Raw genomic sequence first — 6,000 nt, forward strand, 5'->3', positions numbered from 1 at the left:
AACATGCTCAATGGGTGACATGTCTGGTGATTATGCAGGCCATGGAAGAACTTGGACATTAACAGCTTCCAGGAATTGTCTACAGATCCTTGCGGCATTATCATGCTGAAACATGAGGTCATGGCGGCTGATGAATGGCACGACAATGGGCCTCAGGATCTCGTCACGGTATATCTGTGCATTCAAATTGACATCGCTAAAATGCAATTGTGTTCGTTGTCCGTAGCTTATGCATGCCCATACCATAATCCTACTGCCACCATGGGGCACTCTGTTCACAACGTTGACATCAGGAAACCGCTCGCCCACACAACGCCATACACACTGTTTGCCATCTGCACGGTACAGTTGAAACCGGGATTCATCTGTGAAGAGCACACTTCTCCAGTGCCAGTGGCCATCGAAGGTGAGCATTTGCCCACTGAAGTCGGTTACTGCAGTCAGGTCAAGACCCTGGTGAGGATGACAAGCACACAGATGAGCTTCCCTGAGACGGTTTCTGAAAGTTTGCCCAGAAATTCTTAGGTTGTTCAAACCCACAGTTTCATCAGCTGTCCGAGTGGCTGGTCTCAAACGATCCCGCAGGTGAAGAAGCCGGATGTGTAGGTCCTGGGCTGGTGTGGTTACGTGTGGTCTACGGTTGTGACGCCGGTTTGACGTACTGCCAAATTCTCTAAAACAACATTGGTAGAGAAATGAATATTCAATTCTCTGGCAACAGCTCTGGTGGACATTTCTGCAGTCAGCATGCCAATTGCACGCTCCCTCAACACTTTAGATATCTGTGGCATTGTGTTGTGTGACAAAACTGCACATTTTAGAGTGGCCTTTTATTGTCCCCAGCATAAGGCACACCTGTGTAATGATCATGCTGTTTAATCAGCTTCTTGATATGCCACACCTGTCAGGTGGATGGATTATCTTGGAAAAGGAGTAATGCTCACTAACAGGGATGTAAACAAATTTGTGCACAACATTTGAGAGAAATAGGGCCTCCTGAGTGGTGCAGCGGTCTAAGGCACTGCATCGCAGCGCTTGAGGCGTCACTACAGACCCGGGTTCGATCACAGGCTGTGTCTCAGCCGGCAGTGACTGGGAGACCCATGAGGCGGCGCGCAATTGGCCCAGTGTCGTCCGGGTTAGGAGAGTTTTTGGCCGGCCGGGATGTCCTTGTCCCATCGCACTCTAGTGACTCCTTGTGGTGGGCTGGGCACCTGCAAGCTGACTTCGGTCGCCAGTTGTATGGTATTTCCTCCGACACATTGGTGCGGCTGGCTTCCAGGTTAAGCGAGTAGTGTGTCAAGAAGCAGTGCAGCTTGGCAGGGTTGTGTTTTGGAGGACGCATGGCTCTCGACCTTTGCCTCTCCCGAGTCCGTACAGGAGTTGCAATGATGGGACAAGATTGTAACTACCAATTGGATATCATGAAAAAGGGGTAAAAGTACCAAAAACTATTTGAGAGAAATAAGCTTTTTGTGCGTATGGAACATTTCTGGGATCTTTTATTTCAGCTCCTGAAACATGGGACCAACACTTTACATGTTGTGTTTATATTTTTGTTCAGTGTAGTTTACCTGAGACCTAAGGCCTTGCATTAGCTGCACAAAATAAGCTTTAGCTCAACAGGCTAACAGTCTGGTGGTGTGCATATTTTATTTGTATTCAGTGTATCTTTTAACATGGTGAACTGATAATTCCAAGGAGTAGATATGCCTATCAACCCATATCTCACACACGTCCCTCTTTATCCAACAATAATAGATGACAAAACCTTTATTGGATTTCAAACTGTGGAAATCTTATCAAAGTAAATGATCTACAGGATTCACATAGGATCACAGGTTTCACATTCTCAGGATCAATATTTTGTCAGAAAAAAAAAACTGCTATACTCTGGTCTGATGTCAGTTTTATTTGTATGGAGGACAGACCTCAGAGTGCACCCAACCCACTCATTGTAATCAAGGGCATGTAGTGCCAATCCTTCAATAGACTCTGACTCTATAATTTAGCATTTTGTCTTTTGAGAGAAGTGTGAACTTAAAATCCCCTTGAACTTCATTAAGCATACTTGAATAGGCTCAACTGTCAGTTCTATGCCTTCTACTGGCTACTAGTCTATGCCAGATGGCCAGCCCTGCTCCTAGAGAGATACTGGGTGTGCTGGGGTTTGATCTAGCCCAACTCCATAATATCTGATTCAGCTAATCAAGGTCCTGACAAGCAGCTAATTTGTAGAGTCAGGTTTGTTAGAGTAGGACTGGAGCAAAAACCTACTGAAGGGCTATACTATAGCTCCCCAGGAATAGGGTGACTGACTACCCCCTGGTAAATTTTTACCATCGTTTGAGAGTCACTTGCATGAAAACGATTAATGAGTCCCTCAAAGTTTATTACGTTAAGTGCCCTTTACAGTTTAATTAGCCCAGAATGCTTTCTATTGTAAGTAACTGATGGGTAGCACAACTATCTGTCCTAAACCTCTCCCTCAGAGTCAACAAAATTAAGGAGCTGATCATGGACTACCGGAGACAGCCAAGAGAGCATGCCCTCATCCACATTGATGGGGCCGCAGTGGAGAGGGTCAAAAGCTTCAAGTTCCTCGGCATGCACATCACTGACGAGGTGAAATGGTCCCTTCACACGACAGTGTGGTGAAGAAAGCGCAACAGCGCCTCTTCAACCTCAGTAGGCTGAAGAAATTCAGCATGGCCCATAAGACCCTCACAACTTCTACACCATTAAGAGCGCCCTGTCGAGCTGTATCACCGCCTGGTATGGCAATTGCACCGTCCACAACCGCAGGGGTGGTGCAGTCATCCCAACGCATCATCGGGGGAACACTGCCTGCACCCGGTGTCACAGGGAGGCCAAGAAGATCATCAAGGACCTCAGCCACCCGAGCCAAGGCCTGTTCACCCCGCTATCATCTAGAAGGCGGAGACAGTACAGGTGCATCAAAGCTGGAATCGAGAGACTGATAAAAAGCTTCTATCTCCAGGCCAACAGACTGTTAAACAGTCACCTCTAGCCGGCCTCCACCCAGTACCCTGCCCTGAACCTTATTCACTGTCACTAGCCAGCTACCACCAGATACTATAACCTGCACCTTAGAGACTGCTGCCATATGTACATAGTCATTGAACACTGGTCATTTTAATAATGTTTACATACTGTTTTACCCACAATGTGATTTTCTGGAAAAAAAAATCTCAATTTGTCTGTCATGGTTGACGTGTACCTATGATGAAAATTACAGGCCTCTCTCATCTTTTTAAGTGGGAGAACTTGCACAATTGGTGGCTGACTAAATACTTTTTTCCCCCACTGTATTTGGCCTTGTGTTTTAGATTATTACACACATTTAGATTATGTCTCCTGAGTGGCGCAGTGGTCTAAGGCACTGCATCGCAGTGCTAACTGTGCCACTAGATCCTGGTTCGAATCCAAGCTCTTTCACAGCCGGCCGTGACCGGGAGACTCATGGGCGGCGCACAATTGGCCCAGCGTCGTCCAGGGTAGGGGAGGGAATGGCCGGCAGGGATGTAGCTCAGTTGATAGAGCATGGCGTTTGCAACGCCAGGGTTGTGGGTTCGATTCCCATGGGTGGCCAGTATAAAAAAATAAAATATATGTATTCACTAACTGTAAGTCGCTCTGGATAAGAGCGTCTACTAAAATGTAAAATTATTGTCCTGCTGAAAAGTTAATTCCTCTCCTAGTGTCTGTTGGAAAGCAGACTGAACCAGGTTTTCTTCTAGGATTTTGACTGTACTTTGCTCCATTCCTTATCTTTTTTATCCTGAAAAAACCCCAGTCCTTAACGATTAGAAGCATACCCATAACATGATTGTGACGAGTACTGATATACGAAGAGTCAGGACGCAGACGCAGGAATTAACAAGGTCAAGGTTGACTTAATAATGAGAAAGAGAATAACAAAGAGAGAGTAAACAACATGACGCTTAACAATCACACACACAACACAACACTGAACAGTCCAGGGCTAAATAGGGGTGGTGATGAGATGATGAGGTGCAGGTGCGCTGGAGGTGATTAGGGTGCGTTGGGTTTCCATTCCGGTGTTGCCGAGGTGGTGCGCTCAGACCGGTGGCTCAGTAGACGGCGAATCAGAGCGCTGGAGGGGAGCAACGGGAGGAGACATGACAATGATGCAGCCACCACTATACTTGAAAATATGGATTTGCCCCAAACATAAAACTTTGTATTCCGGACAAAACAGTAATTGCTTTTCCGTTTATTTTTTGCAGTATTACTTTAGTGCGTTGTTGCAAACAGGATGCATGTTTTGGAATATTTGTATTCTGTATAGGCTTCCTTTTACTCACTCTGTCAATTAGGTTAGTATTGAGGAGTAACTACAATGTTGTTGAGCCATCCTCAGTTTTCTCTTATCACAGCCATTAAACTCTGTAACTGTTTTAAAGTCATCATTGGCCTCATGGTGAAATCCCTGAGCTGTTTCCTTCCTCTCCGGCAACTGAGTTAGGAAGGATGCCTGTATCTTTTTAGCGACTGGGTGTATTGATACACCATCCAAGGTGTAATTAATAACTTCACCATGCTCAAAGGGATATTCAATGTCTGCTTTTTTTTACCCATCTACCAATAGGTGCCCTTCTTTGTGTGGCATTGGAAAACATCCCTGGTCTTTGTGGTTGAATCTGTGTTTGAAACTCACTGCTCGACTGAGGGACCTTACAGATAATTGACTTGTTAAGCACATTTTACTCCTGAATTTATTTAGGCTAGCCATAACAAAGGGGTTGAATACTTATTGACTCAAGACATTTCAGCTTTTCATTTTTTATGAATTTGTAAAATTTCGGAGAACACAATTCCACTTCGACATTATGGGGTACTGTATGTAGGCCAGTGACCAAAGAAATCTCAATGTAATCCATTTTAAATTCAGGCTGTTTTTTATTGCTAGGTATTACTGCACTGTTGGAACTAAAATACAAGCATTTCGCTGCACCTGCGATAAAATCTGCAAATCTGTGGACCGACCAATGAACTTTTTTGATTTTGAAAACCACATCCCAGTTCAACACTAACCCTAGCCTCAACCAAACCTAACCCTAGACCTAGCTTCATGTCAACATCCCAGTTCAACCTTAACTCTAGCCTCAACCAAACCTATCCCTATTATATGCTTCAATAAATACCCCTTTTTACCATAATTTTACATTCACTGCCATGAAAACGATAAGTGAGTCCCTCCAAATTTGTGGCATGACGGTTCCAGTGGAATTAGCCCAGAGTGCTTTCTATTGGAAGTTACTGATGGGTAGCACAACTATCTATCCTAAACTTTCAATTTACAGTTCAAAGCAAACATGATCTCTCTCTCTGTCTCTGTCTCTGTCTCTGTCTCTGTCTCTGTCTCTGTCTCTCTCTCTCGCTCTCTCACACACACACTGTACATACAGTGCATTCGGAAGGTATTCAGACCCCTTGACTTTTTCCACATTTTGTTACGTTACAGCGTTACTCTAAAATTGATTAAATCGTTTTTTTCTTCCCCTCATCAATTTACACACAATACCCTATAATGACAAAGCCAAAACAGGTTGTTAGAAATCTTTGCAAATTTATTAAAAATAGCAAATGGAAATATCACATTTACATAAGTATTCAGACCCTTTACTCAGTACTTTGTTGAAGCATCTTTGGCAGCGATTACAGCCTCGAGTCTTCTTGGGTATGACGCTACAAGCTTGGCACACCTGTATTTGGGGAGTTTCTCCCATTCTTCTCTGCAGATCCTCTCAAGCTCTGTCAGGTTGGATGTGGGCGTTACTGCACAGCTATTTTCAGGTCTCTCCAGAGATGTTAGATCGTGTTCAAGTCTGGGCTCTGGCTGGGCCACTCAAGGACATTCAGAGACTTGTCGCAATGCCACTCCCGCGTTGTCTTGGCTGTGTGCTTAGGGTCGTTGTCCTGTTGGAAGGTGAACCTACACCCCAGTCTGAGGTA

Source organism: Coregonus clupeaformis, chromosome 17 (assembly GCF_020615455.1).
Source record: "Coregonus clupeaformis isolate EN_2021a chromosome 17, ASM2061545v1, whole genome shotgun sequence".
In the NCBI taxonomy this organism is placed as follows: domain Eukaryota; kingdom Metazoa; phylum Chordata; class Actinopteri; order Salmoniformes; family Salmonidae; genus Coregonus; species Coregonus clupeaformis.